We start from the raw sequence: 19,919 nt of genomic DNA, 5'->3' as shown, positions 1-19,919 counted from the left end.
CTGGTCTCAGTAAAATTGTCTGAAAATGGTTTTAAGCAACCTTGTACCAACTATGATACTAGGTTAGGTAGTCCCGAGATTGAGACTGTCTGGGGACCCCAAGAATACTTATGGATTTCAAATAAGGTTCCCTGAGATTCTTTTAAGAACTGTGTGATTTATTTTTCAAGTTAAATTCACACTGTTGTCTAGGGAAAAGTCTCAGCTTGAGATCAAGTTGGAAGTGTTCCAAACACCTCCAGGCTCAGCTGAGTCCTGTGTAGAAAAAAAAAGAGAACGATGGGATTAAAAAAAAAATCAACACATCAGCAAGTCTGTTCTTTCTGTCCAAAGTGATTTCAATTTCTGTTTAACAACTGTAGAAGGGCTAGGAATGTGTGTCAGAATCATGGCTAAAAAAGAAAGCCTTTATTTTTGCACAGAACTTACACATTATGCACTTACACATGCACTTACTTCTCAAACACATAAACTGACTTCCACTTTCAAACATTTTATAAAAAAAACATTTTAGGTAAAATTCTAATAGAAGTTAATCACTATCAACAGAACTATCCAATGCGTGAAAATCATCACTCATTTTTTAAAATGAATTTACAACCTATTCAAAATGAATGGTGGAATGCATCTTTGGTTTGTCCTCATTTATTACAAAATAACAGATGCCAGATTATTTAATATGTTTAAAAAAATTTAGTTGCCCATATAATATAATCTGTAATCTAATAGTTCATTAATGAGTTGTGATGCCTTTAAATCAGTGATCCAAAAGAAAGAAGACGCTTTGCATGAGTCTTTTCTATGATTCCAAAGGACTGCTGAACATATTTGAGCAGTATAAACCGGCTAGCTCATGTCAGACTCCCAATGCTCTTTTTAAGAATGCTTAGTATAGCACCTGCGTTCAAAGACAAGCATGCCTGCACCATCACTACAAAACCAGACAGTGAAAAATAACAGAACAAGGAGCCACCAAAAGCTCAGCTGCAGAACATCAGCTGCAGAGGTAGCTTTTTGATGTGCCAATGAATAATGTGCTGCCATTGCACAGGAAAGGTAAGGAATAGGAATGATTATTGTTTAATAAGGTAAATGTGATACTTTACTGTGTTTTAGACAGAACCTTTAAAAAATTAAATGAGACCTCTGAGATTCTTACGAAAGGAAATGGTTCACATTCTTAGAGGTTAAACATAACATAGTATTGAAAGTACAATAAAGGGAACTGGGATTTCCGGATAAATCTGGATTCATTGCTTGTATTTAATATTAAATTATTCCCATTGCAGAGTTATAGCGAGCTCTTAAAAATATGGGAAGACAGGAGGGGAAGTGTGGAACCTCTGAACATCAAAGCTCTAATATACAGTATAAGCTACTAAGATACTGTATATACTGTATGCTATTTAATATTAATACAACTCTCATTTTATGATAGAATGTCCATACTAATTTGCTTGTCTCAGCAAAGGAGACTGGGATCAAAATCCTACAGGAATGAAGTCTCTTTCTCAACAGAAGCACAAAGCTTCTCCACAGTTGCATGGGCTTGTTAACAGGCTGTACCAGGTGATGTAGCTGCACTGTCATCTGTGTTACATGTTAGCCTCCCTTGTTCTACATGGGCATATCTTCATTAATGTAGATTTTTACTGATGCTTAAGGTACACAGAAATCCACTATTTGCAATGTTTCCTTCACTTCACATTAACCATTATTCTAATTCAAAAGAAGGGAGTGGGCACAACCTTAGTCTGCCATTGTTTTGACCCAGATAAAAGACAATCTTTTACTAACTTATTATGTACAAATTAGACAAAATATGTCCTAATTTGAAAACCATGCCCCCAGCCCCTACACTGCAATTTGTATGTATTTTTAATTACAAACTTGGTTGTACCATTTTTGTAAATGCTCATGTCTGAACGCCAGGGGGACATTTATTTGGATTATTTCTTGTGTATGACTATCTGCACTAGATGTTTGAAGCTGCTAAGATAGCTGACATTGCTTTTTCTGGTAGAGACAGTAAAATCGAATATCAGGACATTTGTTACCAGGATAAGTGAATGATTTGTTACTTCAGTGCATTTTTACTTTGCTATTATTTATATACAGAATTTTAGTAGGCTTTATGCATTTAATAGTCATTATTTTTTATTTTTAGGATGTGTTGTGAAAATCTTTAAACGTATTGAAGGTGGCTTGCCTTAGATTCTTACTCTTCCAGACGCTGTTACAAGGCAAGACAGTAATCCTCAGTATTTCGTATCCACATTTTAGAGCACGGCATCTAATCACAGCTTAAGATATGGGTTTTTCATTTGTTATGTTGCACACTGTCACTATGTATTTTCTGCATGTACTAAGACTTTCAATAGCCAAGACTAAAAACAACAACAAGGAAAAGGAAATGAAGTGCAATCAACCAGTGAAATGCCTCTGAGATTCTAATAATGCTTTTGATTGAGGTGTTTATATATGAATGGTTTCAAACAGCTGCCTTGAGTGTTTTTATTTTAAGTAATGATATTGGCAGATACTTTTTAATCTCAGTTCATAGAACAAGCAATGCCTGTAGATATGCCAAGGTCAAATTTCTAAGATTTGAATTACATATATTTTTCTGTTTGTCTTTGGGGGAGATTAAGCAGACTTTCTAAATGTGTATTTAAATATAGCCAGTGTATCTAAAGAAGCAGTTGGGCATGCCTGCCTAATAAATATTGAGAAAAGAAAATCTACAGGGATCACAGCTGACACGTTTGTCAGACATAAATATTGTACTGTGGTGGATGTGAGAAAATAGTGATTCTTTGTTTGACTTTTTGTGGAACAGTTCATTTATGTCTGAGGAATGGCATTATACTGTGCTTTTGTTATTTAATGTTGTTTAATGTTATAAAATCTAGAGGAAAATCTTCATTAAATTAGTCTTCATGTATGTTCCATGCACTGAAATAAGAAAAGAACTAGAAACTATGTGGCCAGGACTAAATTTAGGGGAGAGCTCTGGCTCTTTAGGAAGCTGCCTCAAGCTTAAACATAGTACAGAAGGAGGCTATTTGAATGTTGCAGGAAGAGAGGATTTGAAATTGCTCTCACATCAGTGGAATGGTTTTGAGGGAGGCCAAGGCTGGACTCCAGCCTTCCCTTGCAGTAAGGCGAATTGCATGTAGTGGAGGGTGTTTAGAATAAATAGATCCTGAAGGGACTAGTGCACTGGTCCTGGGAGACCCATATGTCTTTGGGTTTGACCTGCTTATTGATTGCATTTTTCTGTTTCAGATATATTTTAAATATGACTTTATCTCCTAAAAAGTAGAGTGGGATTATTAAGTCCTCTAAGATTCAAACCACTCTGATTTACCCTCATGTGAACTGTAATCAAGTCTGCTAAAGGAAAAGGATATTTTTCTAGACAAATAGGGGAGCAAATTTTTAATAAGGTGTGAAAAGATTGCATAACTTCAGAGTGCAAAAGTTGTTGGAAGCAATACTGTATGCCTGAAGCAGGCTATTTTCAAAACTAAGGACTCAGTGCAGAAATGGACAAAAATTCTAAACCAGCAGGCAGATTAGTTAAATGTATCAATTAGCACCAGTGAGCTTGGCTGGAACAAAAACCGTATGAGACAGGGTTCCCTAATAACTGCTCTATGGTGTTTAAAGGTTTTCTTTTCAGGCTAATATTTCAGCTTTTTGTTATTTTGCTTCAAGTGTTGTTTTGACTCTTAAGTTCAGTGCCTCATTCCACTCTTAGCTGAGACTTCAAAATGCTGACATAACAATATATTAAATCACTCATACTGTATATGGTACAATAAAGAGTTATTAAAAAATTAAACTTCAAGCCTTAAGAGATAAAATCTAAAATATTGATCAAGTTTTTATTTTGTTATATTTACTTTCATCGACAGTATATTTGGCAATGCTCCTTTGCGATAGGCAACTAACTTTACTTGGCCTTTAATAACTTTACTAAAAACCATATGTGAGCTCAAATAATGAAGATGTAGGTATTTCTTTTAAAAAGAAATCAATTATTGTGCAGCAGATGAAGGTTTTGTGGTTTAAAAAGAATTTAAAATTATACTCCAATCCAGCTGCATCCTAATTACTGCATTATTCAATTTCTGAAGTTCTTCTTTTTCTTAATTGAGCAATTCAGTTTTAGAATTCAGACAGAAGCACTCATTAAACAGTTCTTTCTGCTTGAGTTTAATCAGAACACGTTTGTTCTTAATTAACACAGCAACATTTTTGCTTGAAAAACAAAAAGAGAGGCCAATTAAATCTCTCCTAAAGTCATAGTCAAACATATTTACCTAACTACATGTTGGATAGAATTGAACTGGACTCAATGTACTCATTCCATGTGTGTTTTTGTTGTTAGGAGTTGTTTTTTTTACAAAAACATTTCAGTGATCTATTATTTAAACTTATTCAGCTATAAATCCATCTATCCATTTTCTACCCACTTTATCCACTCCATGGTCTCAGGGCACACACAACAAATGCAAGGCAGATTACACCCAGGACGGGAGGCAGGGTACACACAAACACAAAAACACACACACGCACACCAGGGCCACTTTTTCCAAAAGCTAATTCACCTACCAGTGTGTCTTTGGACTGTGGGAGGAAACCAGGGCACCCTGATAAAAACCCACCCACACACGGGGAGATGTAGATAGCACCTCAGGTTCAGAACAGAACCCAGGTTCCCAGGCCTGGGAAGAGCTGGTTTCTTCCCACAGTCCAAAGATATACTGGTAGGTTACTCGGCTTCTTAGAAAATTGGCCCTTGTTTAAGCATACAGTATGTGCGTCTGTGATTGTGTCTGTGTTATCCCTGTGATGGAATGGCTTCTCATCCTAGCTGTATCCTGCCTTACTCCCATTGCTTGACAGGATAGGCTCCAGCTTTCCCGCAACTCTGGATTGGATAGTGTTACACTGGAGACCAGCTAGTGGGAAAGCGATGGATCCTATGCGGGTGACGAGATCACGAGGAAGCCATTAACAGGATGATCAGTGAAATCCAAATTCAACATCTAAAGACTAGCAAAAAGGTCAAAAGCCAGAAGAGAGACAAATCATAAAATACCCAAGACAAGATCCAGAAATCGGTGTCAAAAGACACTCCAAAAGTCCATAAACCAAGAAGCAGACAAAGGAGAATTACCCAATACTGAGCAAGATTGGAGCGGAGGGTTTAAGTAGGCTGGAGAGGGGGGGGCGTGATGACGAAGAAGTACTAGGATTGGCTAATGAAGTCCGGTAGATCTATGCCTCCCGCGTAGATGAGGTAGGCTGTAGCGGTATTGGTGCCCTCTGGTGGCTGGATGCTGGTACTGTAACAGATAAAGCTGTTTGAAGATGGATGAATGGAAGAAAGGTGGGACAGCAGATTCCAAAGTAAACCTACGGTAGCTTTGTCTTAAGTGTCAGCCTGGAAAGTGTGAAAAATTCTAAAACTATTGTGCTGCCCCAAGAATCTAGAAAAAGTGAAATTTTTCTAAAATATTTTTTATGGGGCAATCATTTGCTACAGTTTTTCTAACGTGAGCCAACTTTAGAATGTAACATTCAAGTTATTAGAATAATCATTTTCTTTCCAGAACAACATTGCTTCTCTTAATTTCCACTGTTAAAGTTTTACAGTAACTTTTAAAAAGCAGAAAGAAAACTTTGCTCCGGAAAAAACATAACTTTCTGTAAAACACACTTATTAAGGTAAGCAAGCCAACTGAAAAAATATTACCCTGACTGAGGAGAGCTAAAACTGGGGTTTTGTATTTCCTAGGATAGCTGCTAACAGGGTGCATGCATCACATTTTTTACACATTTAGAGCCCCGTATTTACAAGTCGCAAAATTTCAGTCCCTGAAGGAATTCAGTTATCCAACAAATGCAGCAATATCAGTGGTGCACTGCCTTAGCAACCGGTGTTGCTAGCTATATTGGAGGATGAAACCCTGACCAAGCCAGAAGAATATTTCCACATGGATTCAGTGTACTTACTACATTTTGTTTTCTTATTACCTCTGGGACTTGTATGGTGTTTTGATGTAAAGCCTAATTTAAGGTTGTATATCCAGAAATAGTGTATTTGTCAAAAAGTGCATACTTTTTAAAAGGGAATTTCAAGGCAAACTATAGGTGAGGCATTAATAAACTAAATTCCCTGTAGTCTGGATGCCCAGGGCTATTCCCCTGCAATAGGACACATTGAGACCATAAGAAACTCACAGCTTATGAAAATCAAATGGTTACAACCATTACATTCACTTTTTAAACCACATTTAAAGCACAGGTAAAAGCAAATATAAATCACTATATAAAGAAAATACTTTTTCTATATACTGTATTAACACATTTTAATTGTATTGCAGAAACCTTGGTGTATGTTGTTTTTTTGTTGACTCAAGTGAAAGTTTGAATTAATCTGCATAGGATTCCTACCTGCTTATAAAGTCTGCAATTCTAATGATAACATTTTAATATATATTACATCCATCCTATAGTTTAACTAGACAAGCTATTAAACAGCTTACCAGATTTAGACATCTTCCAGCCACATTATTCAGAGCATCTCAATATAAACTATATGTTTGTACAACCAATATGAAGTATTGTAGTTGCAAATCTTTCACTTTTACCAATCAAATCTAATTGTCTCCTTGCCACTTGTGCCTTGTCATTAAAATCTTTTATTCTCTACACATCCATAAGGCAAAACGTCTGTTATGCAAAACCAGAATGTGGCTAAGCTTTAAGGTTAAGAAGACCACCATATATATTTTCTGCATCAAAGTGAAAAACACTGATTAAGAAAGTATAATAAACCAAAATGTCTAAGACATTTGCAAAGTGGCATAAAAATATGACATCCATATATTAAAGCAATAAGGTATAAAGTTATATTTGTTCAACAGTGTTGTGAATAGGTGCTGAGAAAGCTGTTTGTTTTACTACTAGTAGCGCAATACAATTTTGAATTAAACCAACACATTTTCTTTCACAGACTTGATATCTTTATGTTTATGCATTATTCTTCTTGTCAATTTTGAAGTCTCCATCTGAAGGCTGAAAAGCAAAAGTGCTCTGTAATGCCTTTTAGAAGACATGAGATTAGCTCATACATGTTTATAGGTCAACAGTTCCACTTTGAGACACATTTTCACTATCTAAAACTGATGCATTAAGATGTATAATACCTGTGTGTCTTGGATCAGTATAAAATCTACTGGTAGCAGCCAAGCAAGTTGCCTTAATGTCAGTTATCTGCTTACTGATAAGCCTCCCTAGTGGCAGGTCATTAGCCTTAGTGTCAACATCATTGAGACAAGGGATTGGGTTAGCAATGGGCTTCCTTTTATAATGGAAGCAAAAATCTGAACGGCTTTTGACAGGACTCCGCTCATAGGAGCTTAAAACCTTAGAGGTTCAGAACTAAGACACAAAACAGTAATATTGTATTGAGTCATAATGTGGGATGTTACCTATCATCAAATCTAGTGTCTAAGACTATATGTTGGAGGTGTTTTTTCATGAATAAACCTTAATGTAGGGTTTAATGTTATTTAGCATGGTAATTAAAACAGAAGAAATACCTGCTGTATGAAAGCCTAGTTTTATAGTTGGATTATAGTCCAGGGACACTCAGAAATAAATATTCCTCACTGGCTGAGAAAATCATTCACAGTTACTCCAGAACGTTAATGTATTAAGGTTATGGTCAACGTTAAATCTTAAAGATATTTTATACTTTTACCATTGCAAAAGTAATCTGGTACAAAAGATTTTATACCAGTTTTCCTGGTACACTCTTACTTACCATCTTCTCAGATTTTGTACTCCCGATACACAAAAGGGCAACACTGATTTCAATGGTGTGGATTGTCTCATTCATATTTGGAGTCAATCCTATCTTGATGAAAAATACAGCTAAATTCCAAATCCTGGGAATACTAAATTTAGTAAAAATACTACTGTAAATATATTCTAAATTTACTTTCTAAATCTGCTGTCTACCTTTTAGAAAAAACATATTGTCCACCAGACTGAAATGGAAAGAAGGTTTTTACAGAATTACAGCATTTAGGCACTTGACGCCAATCGTCTACATAAATACAAGCAACCTTTCTCATCTGTATCTCTTTTTTGTTGGGAAAAAATTAATTCAATTTTATCCACAGTCTTTAATGTCTTTTAAAAAAAAAACTTTGATACCTTTAAATGCACGTGTATGGTTCTACATTTCAAACATTACACAAGAATCTAGAGGTGGTGCCAGTAACAAATCGATTATAGCTCGCATTTTTGCTTCAAGTAACCTGTTTAATAAATGTCATCGGTGCTGACTTGGGCTGAGCCGTGACTTAATGCAGAAGTGGATTTGTGGATTGACCCTTGGCATTTGACACTGCTAGTCAGTTCCGATTATGAAATCACTGGACCTCTGCAGATTCTGCTACTTGATTGGGACAGACAAGATGCTTGTTATCCTCGCTGATGAACATAGATCATCTGCCTCCCCAGAGCCAGAGGATGAAAAAACATAAGGAAATAAAACCAAAACCTCTAAACCACGTGTTACAAACACCTATACACTACAGTAGTTATCCTCTAACTGTATATAGAAAGTGTTTGGTTTTACTAATAAAAACCTACAACACTTTTTTCCATCATTCCCAAAGTGATGATACTATCAGAATGAACTAAAGCAATTTACTCTACAGAGATGAGAGGGTACTTGACATTTGGACCTGCAGAATGTGATAATTGTCAGTCTTAACAATGTACAAAATGTAAAACCAAGCCAGCATAAACAAAGAAATTGAGTTGGCCTTAAACAAAATCTGACTTGTACAAATTGAAAAAAAATATTTTATTCATAACGTATTGGGTATTAAACCTAGACAGCTTAGCCATAGGAAAGTACAGACATTCTTTAAATAGTTGTGAATAAAAATAACCTATTACTAAGAAAAACTGCAGCTGAATTTTAAAGAAATACCTTGGATCAATCACCTATTGGTCCATAAATATGTATGATGATCTGAATTTTACTCTTTTCTTTCAGAATGTCCTATTTTTTCATTATAAAGTACAATCACAAGAAATGTTTCTTTATATTTATTTGTCCTCTAGATCACAATGCCCTCTACAGTATATCTTGAGTGACTCTGCAAAAGCTTTCATTTCACAATTTTAAATTACTTTTATATTAATTAATATATATTGTTTATTACAGTAATGCATGAAAACAATTACTCTTTACGAAACAGATCTAAAAACAAAATTAAAAGAATAAAAAATATACAGATCAGAAAATGAGGTGCATTTTCACAATTCTGACACTTTTGGAATGACAGTGTCAGAATGAAAACTTTACAAGGTGTGGACTGGATATGACATCCCTGAGAATTAGCACTATCCTGGCAATCCTGGTCAAGCACAGCCACTTGTTGGACCTTGACTGTTGTTTTCTGTTGACAGTATTGCAGAGCTACAGTAAGCCCACTGAAATTCTAGAGCAGTAGTTCTAAACCCTGTTCCTGTATCTGCTGCTTTTGTTTCACCATTGCAAATGGATGTATGGAATTGATCTGCTTGTTTGTTTAGACTTTTGCATTCAGCCCTGGATGTCAGAAATGTTCAAGTTATAGTAAATTATTTCCAACAAGTTCAGCAAATATACCTTTATGCTATTCAACTTGCTAATTAAGAATTTGCTCCCTTCTATCTGACTAAAAAGCAATTGACAGGCAATCAATTTACAATGCGTAGACACAGGTGCCAATAACAATGTGTCAAACACTTTTTCCACAGCTAGCATTTGTTGCAGCTTCTGCTTAACTTAACTGAAGAGAAGAGTTCAGAAACTCAGCATAGTATAGTGTTATAGTCTATAGTGTTGATAACAACTGCAATCCCCATGCATTTTTTCAAAAGCTGAAAAAATTTTTTTGTCACTCCTTCATTTGGGAATTAAAATCAATTTGTCAATCATTAAGAACTTGGCTGGAGCAAAATCTAGAGGACAATGCAGTCCAGGATTGGGAATCACTGTTCTAGAGAAAAAGCTAGCCACGACATTTCTGTTTTTGAAGATGTGCCATTGTAATCCCAGCAATGTGGGGTCTTGCATTGTCCTGCTAGAAAATCGATAACAGACATGTCCACTTTCATTTGAAAATCTGAAGGGCTGTTGGCTCACGGAGACCATCAATGTATCAGGAAGCAGTTACAGGAGATTGCTCTCCACAGGCATTCTCGTTTGAAAGGAGATTTTTTTCCCGGACCATAACATTTACACCACTCCACTTAACCAACGCAACAATTAGCATAGTGCTCACCATGATTGCTCGACACATTGTATTCCGTTAGTCATCATCGCTGAACACAACATTCCACCACTACTGCTACATTATATTTTCTCTGCCCTATAGAAAACACAGATATGTGGTCTCTCTTAGCCATCAAAGTTATTCCTGAATAGCCTGTGAGCAAACAAATAATTTTTCTGCCGATGGCGAACTACATCATCCTGCTGATACTGTACAGTACATGAGCTTTTCCTTGTGCTGTGGCCCCTGTGAGTAGAAAAGTGTTGCATAGAAGGATCAGCTTTGGAGACCCCTTTTCTTGCAAGGACATATCCTGTCCTTGTCCTGTTTTCTGTCTTGCAAGGACATTTCCTGTCCCTCAAAAACTGGGGTTCTCTGGACTTATCTGCTGATTGTTAAAGTCGAGCATCTCATTGTTGTGTAACATTTCTCTTAGACAGGCTGTCCACACCCTGCTGGCAGCAACTAGGCAGTCTTCATCACTCAGGCAGGGCATGATTACATCTTTTGCTGCTCTAGCATTAATTAAATGCGTGTCTTTTTGAATGGCTATTTATACAGATTCTTGATCAACTAATTATGGCAATTAAAAATGTATTAAACAGAAATAACATTGTGTACCGTATGTGCGCAATGAGCTATTGACATGTAAATGAGACTGCTGCATTTTATCAGTATGTATTCTTGTACACTGCACATGGTTTGGTATGCAAGAAGGGGGAATATGTATTTGCAAATTTAATATATCTTTTAATGGTAGAATGTCTATGCTTTAAACTATAAGACGCGTATAACCTTAAATATTGATGTCAGATGTTTTCATTAAACTTCTTTACTACTGCATAAATAGTCTGATGAATTTCAATTTACAAAGTTTATTTTTCTGCATTCATTTTACAAAGATAAAAAATACATACAGCACTATGTTTTCAAATACTGTTGAAGCCACAGTAACTAAACTCACTACTCTACTAAAAAACATCTAACTAAACACACCACAGTAACAAAACTGAACCGTGTGAAAAATAATGACTTTCAGAGAAACCTAATCCCTGAATCCCTCTTTCAGGCAGATGAAAGGCAGATGTCCTGGTCACTGGATTTAAACATATTAAAAATGCACTATCTAGAGAGGCAAAAATTGAATTTCCATTTCAATATAGAAAAAAGACCTTTTCATACATTTCCAAAAATGCTCTGTTTTTTAAATAAATAACTGCCCTTAGAATTAATCAGCAGTTGAAAAGTTAAATTACAGAAAGAGTAGAAAGAGGCACATTTTCTACTCTGACCTTTATGTGTACTCAAATAAAAAAGTAGGATCATCTCAGATTTTCTTTCCTTCACATGCTTGAGTAAAGAAAATAAAGGTGTCAATATGATATTATACAATACTTACATAGTGCATCAAATACATAAACTGGTGTGCACTACAGAACATGCTTAATGAAGTTGAATATAATAACTGAATATATATATAAGAATAACTGGATCATTGGACATTGTTCTTTTCCATCAATTTCTTCTTCTCTTTTTTCTTCTTATTCTCATTCCAAATTCAACGAATATACACATTAAAAAATAATCAATCCTTCCCAGATGATCAACATTTTCAATAGGATCACCAAGTCTTAAAACTAAAATTATTTAAGTTCTGTCTGTAAGACAACAACCTGGATGTCAGAGCCACAAAAAATATATGGTTCTTTGTTCCATTTTCACATGGTAAGTGTCTACGGTATATGCAACTTAGGAACTCGGGAACTTCATTCTCTGCTTGTTTACATTGTAACTCAATATCCAATCACATAAAGACAAATGATAGCACCACATTCCACACCATCTATTGTCAAAAGGCCATGTCAAGAGGAACAGGTGTTGCCTTAGTATGAATCGCATGCTTTGTTGTTCCTAAATTAGTGTTCTGACTGCTGTACAAAATTCAGGGCCATCTGTATGAGTCATTGTAAGTGTTAAATCCTAGTAAGACCTCTTGTCTCAAGTATCCCATGACTTTCTTACTGGGAAAGGTGACTGACTAAAGATGTGCCACATTAAAGTAATAAATCTAGCATTTGTAATAACTTGCCAGATAATCTTAATTATTCAGTATTCTTAAAGCTAATGTTTCTGTGGCCCAATATAGTTCGTTTGAAAATAAAATGCACAACTTTTCTGATTGCCCCATTTCATCAATAAATGGAAACTGACAAGTAGCTCAGAATTTATCTGAACAAAATTTTCCATTATACACCCTTTGGGTGTGAATTATATCCCAGGACATCATATTGTAATCTGTGGTAGAGCTATTCTGTGTAGCTGGAAATAAGAGAATATTGATTTTCATTTTCACATGCACTGAAACTTGTCATTTTATGACTGCCATGAATATGTTCTCCTGTCTCTCCTCTGTTGTTGCTCAGATTCCATTCTAGTTTAATATGAGTATTTTTCTAGCTGTTGAACTGTTCAAACTTTTATCATTTAGAAGATCGTTAATGCAATCTTTGTCTGATTTATTGAAGCAAATGACAACAAATATTCTGAATGGGATTTGGTAAAGAATTATTATCTTATTTATATATTTATTATATTACACAAGGGTGTTAATTAGATAAGAAGGACACTGTCTGAAATCAGTAAAACACCCTGAAGGCAATCCTATCAAAATATATTGGTTGGTTATTTTTCCATTGATGATATAATTGTCTAAGAACAGCTTAGATTTTGTTAAATAAAGTGTGTTTTTCTGCTGAATATTGCAGATACAAAATTAATCCATAGATTGTAAAAGCCTCATTCTGTAGGTGAGGACAAGATGGAGTTTTCTTGTTTGAACCACATTATCCAGTGAGCAACAGGGAATGACCGACCTGCTCAGTCAGCTGACCAATTGAAGTAAGGTGATTGGCTGAGTGACATTTAAAAACCTGAGAGCAGTGGCCTTCAGGAGTTTTAGTGTCTAATATGTGACAAAGATGTCAGGCCCTCTGTAATTGGCACCAGAGTGAAAGAAGGGAATAAAGTATCCATCTGATTGACTGACTATAGAACTGTTCACAACTGTTCTGCTAAGTGAAAAAAACAGTGTTCACAAATGTGAAGTTTGAATTTGGTGAACAAGTCTTTGTGAGTTTAGATGATTGGAGGTTTTTCAGATTTTTTTTTTAACCCTGTGAGCATGTTAACTGCCTGACTGTGTTTAGAAAGAAGGACATTCAAAGAAGTGTAGACAGAGAACAAAGAGAAATTTGGGGTATTGTTTTTGAATATTTTTCTCATACTGTAAATAAAGGAACACTGTTTTTTTCACTTAGCAGATACATTTGTGTGACTCAGTTTCTTGAGACCTGCCTGTTCAAAAAGGTCACCTTGCTCCTGGGTATGGGTATTTTTATCACCACTCTCATAGAAATCTATAAAAATCTACACACTTCAGAAACAATAACATGGCTCTAAAAGGTGAGGTGCTCTGGTAGTGTCTCTCCCATATCCTGGTTCCCAAGGATATCTACCTATGTTGTGTCACATTCTGTCCAGGTCCCACTTCCAATCCTGACTTATCTATTGTGGAGGGTCAAAGCATTAAAGTAGTACAAGAACTGCTCTAGTTTGGCATCTGTTGAACTATGAAATTACACAGTACTTGCCTTACTTCCATCCTGTTGCCTTTTACCAACTTTCCACTGATGGAGAGCCCCTTTTACTGCCTCATGTACTGTACAGTTTCATGTCATGGTTGTGCCCATACTACCTTCACTTGCTCTGAAAGATAGCAGTTAAATGCTAACAATGCGATTATTTTGTACATTTCAAAATCGGGGACGGTATCTTCACACCGCAAGCAAACACACATACTTCAAAGTAAAGGCATGCATTCTCATAGAATGTCAAGACTGGCAGAGACAGGTGATGACATATTTCTCCTCTGCCATCTTTAGTGGATATGCTCTCTTTTAGAGAATTGCCTTTTTAATATATGTTTTCTGCAGTGATTTCATCTGCATAGTGTCAACCCTGCTGCCAGGACTGAGATTGGAAATTGGACGGAAGCAGGATACAAAGTTTCTGAGCCTTTGGAAATAGCCTGAATGGGAAATGATCATCTTTGCGATCCCTTTAATCTTTCATCAATCATGTCAAAATAGAATGAGACTCCTGATCTTATTACCCTATAGAGAAACCTGCTGCTCCCATCAAAAGACAACATGGCAATTTCCTATAGTATTTCACTGCAAAGAGTGGAGTGACAGAAGACTCTTGAGTAACACATTTATTGAATTATTTGTTGGCAGAAATGAAAAATTAGAAGTAAAGTAAAAATGTATGTATATTCCTAAACAGGCCTTCAATTGCTTAATGCAAATGGAAGTGTTTGTCTTAGGGGATGGTGATATCTTATTGAAGAAGGATGGTCGATCTGATTTGATCTTATTTTTTAATTCACTCTTTGGCAACTATATATCCCTAGTGACTAATTCATGCTAAGTGATAGCACTATCCAGCTAATGCATCCTTAAGAAAATGGTCAGCCACTTATTAACTGCAGCTGATGAGAAAAAAAACAAACATTTATTATTACTGATTATTATTATTTTCATGAAAGGATCACTTCTAAGGGATTTTATGTATCTCCAGTATATAGTTGCCTGTTACATGAAATAACGCATTATCAAACTGTTTCAGAGCACTTTTTGTAGTTGATAAGACAATATTTTTTTTTTATTTTAGCTGTAGTCGTACAATAGAAATTACTTATTCTTAAGATCTGTAAATGTAAATATTTTTAGGAAACTGCTGATTGGAATTGTTTCTCTCTTACACCATTTCCCTGTCTCTTAACCTTCACATTTTATCACTATTTTATCATTATTCTTTTTTAAATAAAAAAACAAACAAATTTCATCATCTTCTGTTCTGTATCAGTTTCCCTTGGCAGACATAGAGGCAGATTTATAGGTTTTCAAAATGGAAGCAAAGAGTCCCAAATGACAGCAATAAATTAATGTAGCATACCTTTAAAAGTTTGTCTTCAAATCATTAACTTTTGCCTAAGCCCTTGCAATTCTAGAAGGTGATACTCCATCAGTATTCTCTGATACAACTTTATAATGCATATTATTACACGTATCATTAAAACTCGCAAATAGTATTTGAGGAAAACACATAACTGCATGCTTGTACAAATGCAATTACAGTTTTGTAAAATGTGTCTCCCTGGGTCATTGTTGTCTCAAAGCGTCATTACTATGTGGTGTGGAATTTCCAGAGTACTATAGGTTTGAGCATTTAATTAATGGAGGAAAAGGAGACCAAACACAGCAAATAATTTGGGATGAAAAGAATTTATGGGGCATGTGATTTAAGTCTATCAAACTAATAACATACATTTAAAATGACACTGCGACACTATAATTTAAAATGACACTGTGACACTGCACTATAATTTTTGTTCTTTTCCCCTTTGTTATCTAGCTGTTGGATATTAAACCTCTGTGAATCCAGTAACCTGAAAACTTTCAAAAAGCACATACAAATGAAGACTTCAAGTCTGTACTGATTGTGGGGAAGAACACAAACTTCTGAGGCAAATGAAAGGTAGGAGAAATAACTTTGTAATATGAGTTGTGATCTTGGACTCTCAGCTTATCAGCACACGTTTTCAACATCATTGTCAGTGATCTTCTCATACGCTCTGCGGTGAGGTGAGCCATCACTAGTACAGCTGTCTGAAAAGGTACAATGCCCCATTTTCCTTACTGTCTTATATATAAGACTGAAAAGTTGCATAAATGCATCTCATGCAACTTTAATAAGATAACAAATTAACATTTTGGTAGCAGTGTAAGGATGATTGTGTAGTATCGCTTGCTGTATGTTCACGGCCAAGTGTTGAAGTCAGTACAGTTACTTGGGAAGGGAGACTGATGACAAGTACTGCTGACTCTCGCTCCTCTACGGATTCACTGAACACATACCACCTACTATTCGCTGTAGTATCTCCATTTACAGAAGGGTATTCTGAGCTTGAAGGGCAGTGTGGCATGAAGATATGGTTGTTTTTACTTCTTAAAGGAGTTCTCACTTTTAAAAAAATGCTCTGCAGTTCCGCATGTGTAGAGATGAAAGATGAGGCGAAAGAAAAGTTGCCTGACAGCATATGAATAACTTAAAGCTGTGTATTTGATTTTGTCTCTTTATTTCGGAGGATTTTTTCGGTTGTTGTTTTTCACATGACAGTATGAACAAATACGATGTGATAAGAACCGCTGTGCATCTCAGTTGACAGCAAAACCGTGTAGCGGACTGTGTCTGTCCTGTGTGACTTATTGCTGTGATATCCAGGGAAAACCAGGAGTGAAACTGTTCAAAACAGAAAGCCAAGGACAAAATGTTGCATGTTAAAAATCACAATTGAGCCAACCCCCATAAGATTCAGGCTCTGACTCAGCATGACTAAATCATACAAGATCAAATAAACCAGAAGTGTGTATTCAGAATTTTAAAGTCATTCTACAGTCATCTTAGAAAGAATGGCATTTTAATATGAATGTTTATGTTTAAGTGTGGATTCTCTCAACTTTGTTAACATACATCTTGCATAGCTTATAATACAGTATATTTCACTCTTTCTGTATATTCACTACTGTATATTAGCTAGGCATAATGAAGTTGAATGAGTTGCCTGGATCCAGAAACAAGTGGCCTATTACTCTTCTGAGCTTTTAGCAAGGTCTTGCTTTTGTATTACATTGTGGCACAGTATGGTTGCTTTTATGTATGCTCTCCGGCTTGGCCAGAAATTACTATGAAGTATTTTAGGATGTATTATTAAGCCCTAGGATTTAATGAAAGGTGACATACAAATACAAAGCTGATCCACTCCTTCAGGGGTGATAAGACAATACAAAGACCAGAGAGAGCAACTCAGGACAGTTGAGGAATAAAAGGTGCCTAATTATCTATATAATTCAAATTAAGGAAAGAAAATTGGATGCTATTTAAAGAGGAGCTAGCCATGTCCTATTATTACACAGTTGCCTTTAGGCAGAGCTACCGTCTTTTCTGTATTATATGGAATTGCATAAAGACTGAAAATGATATATATGTTTCTTTAGAAATCTCTTTAAAGAAGAGATTTGGGAAGAAATGGCCTGCCTTCTCCAAAAAGTTGTAACCATATCATCATCATACTGTCATATGTCCGATAGCCCAAAAAAGCAAGTTCAATAAGATGATCGAAAAAATGTAAAACTATAATTGATAATGTCTGCCCTTTGGTTAAAGTGACAGGAAACTTATAGGAAGGGCTTTGTAAGGGGTTTTAACAAGAGATAACAAGTCCTATGTTTACAAAACAGGAATAAAAGAGCTTCTGGTGTTGTGAAGGGTCCTGCTTTTCCTGGAATTCAGCCATTGGATGTTATTATACTAACAGTGTGTAGTTTGAGGAACAGATTTTAAACTGTGCAGTATGAGGCTCTATTTGACACCCCCTCCTTTTTTGGCTCCAGATGTTGTAACTAAATTTCAAAGCATAAGCTCCACAATTTAAAGAAATAAGGAGATAGCCTTTGATGTTTCCCAGGGAAGCTTGAAATTAAATGTCTTACTGAAAGTAATCCCTTCTTTATGATACAGTCAAAAAACTCAATTAGATTTCTCTTTTCTGGGGAAATGGTTTTTGATAACAAATCCAAAAGTCATGAAGTGATTAAAGTAAAAACATTAATTTACAGTATATATTATTTAAGGAATACCAAACAGGAAAGAACATGTTACCAGGAAATTAAACCTTTTACTATATACTGAAAAATACTGTATATAAACATGTTCTTTGTTCACCATCAAGCATACTGTATGGCAGAAACGTACTTCATGCTGTTTAAATGCTACTGGTATTTTATTATGAAAAACTTTTCTGAGGTGTCATTGCTTTTGAGCACTACAGTAAGTGGGCGTTTCCTTTATCATTTTAGATAGATAGATAATACTTTATTAATCCTGTAGGGAAATTGATGAAATTGATTTTATTAGATGTAGGTTTGTGCTCATGGTTTAAACTTTAGAAAACCCTGAAGAAAATATTCTATTCATTAAAAATAGTTCAACAAGGGTTAGTTCTGCAAATAAAACTGGCTGTGGGCAAAACATTTTCAGTTCTGCAAGGCAAAATGCATTACACTAACTTCCTATCCATATGTAGTGTACGTACTGGGTTAAGTGCAGTAACGACATTTTTAAGGTTAACAATAAATGACAGTTGGCATTACATGTACTGTATACAAAATGTGTATGCATATACAGTGTTTAACATTGTGATTGTCAATAAGGAAACAGTATCTGGAGCCTAGGGATTTTTCTTCTGTTTCTTTGGATTGCATGCTTTATTAATTGCAGATTGCTGACCCAAACACCTACACACACACATATATATATACTCCCACATGGGTCCATTAATAATGAATCCAGTCTTTTTCTCCATTTGCCCATGTTGAGGGATCTTATCCAAATCCCACATTAACAGAATTCTGCTCCCAATTCATTCCTGCAGTTTTACATTTGAAAGAATATTTAACTTTTCACTCACCCATTCACAGGCAGTCAGTGGTAAGACCCTAAGCCTGGCCAAGATTAGCTTTAAGGGATAATGCACTGAATCAGACCCACACACAAGCCTCTGCCTGGCTTCCTTCTTGTTCTCAGGGCAACCAAAACATACTTCCAGGGAAAAGCACTTTTGACCACAGCTTATAACCTTCTGGGGAATTTTGGCATAAAGAATGAGTTTGATATAGCAGAGGATTTAGTAAGAGGACTCACTTAAATGAAATGGACAAACAAAAGCAGGGCCAGGTGGAATAACAAGAGAGCTTTTTCTCCTGCAAACCTTCCACACTCCAGCATAATATGATTCCCATTCTCTACATTCCTAAAATAGTTTCCCTTGACTTTGACTTCTAAGCTTTTGGTTTCTTCTTATTTCATCTGTATTTGCCGTGTTATGTTTTAAATTCATCATCTGTGATAGCAATGCAAGATCATCATCTGCCACAAAAACAGTCAGTCAGTTCTAGGACTCAATAATTTTATATATAAATATGCTATAATGTGACATTTGTGTGCACATTGATCAAGTAATATTTTTACAGGTGTACATGAAGTTTCATACAGCAACGTTCTACTGAGAACATGCATAAAGTAAATGTTATACCTTTCTGTTTCAGCACACACAGATGTTCATTCTGTATGATTTGGAGCCTAGAGGGCATGTTAGGTGGTAACAGTCAATGTTTATCAGAAAAGACAGACCTACTGTACCTTTCTGATACAGCGAAGAAAGCAATGTGATAGAAGGTCAATCCGTGCCAACTGGATATGTCTGTTTTTGCTAACTTAGCCTGAAGTTCGCACAGTTTGCCAGTTCTCATGTGCCTTATCTGTTCACTTTCACTGGAAAATCTTTGTAACATCTCTCCATTTTAATCACAGTCATGCATCAGTTTTACACAGCCGAAATCATGACCTCCTACAGCTAATCAAAATGTCTGATTTGTAAAC

General features: G+C 35.7%; 1 protein-coding gene across 1 annotated transcript in view; it reads left to right on the top strand.

Annotated features, from left to right (window-relative positions):
- The window catches only part of tenm4 (teneurin transmembrane protein 4), a 427,071-nt gene that overhangs the window by 181,727 nt on the left and 225,425 nt on the right, over positions 1-19,919 (top strand). Inside the window, exon 4 of the mRNA XM_069190054.1 lies at positions 15,834-15,956. The gene's annotated coding sequence lies outside the window, so the exon portion shown is untranslated. The remainder of the gene's footprint in view (positions 1-15,833; positions 15,957-19,919) is intronic.

The sequence above is a fragment of the Lepisosteus oculatus genome, chromosome 5 (genome assembly GCF_040954835.1).
Source record: "Lepisosteus oculatus isolate fLepOcu1 chromosome 5, fLepOcu1.hap2, whole genome shotgun sequence".
NCBI classification, from domain to species: Eukaryota; Metazoa; Chordata; class Actinopteri; order Semionotiformes; family Lepisosteidae; genus Lepisosteus; species Lepisosteus oculatus.
The sequence above is the reverse complement of the archived record's forward strand: the minus strand, read 5'-3'. Positions and strand labels throughout refer to the sequence as shown.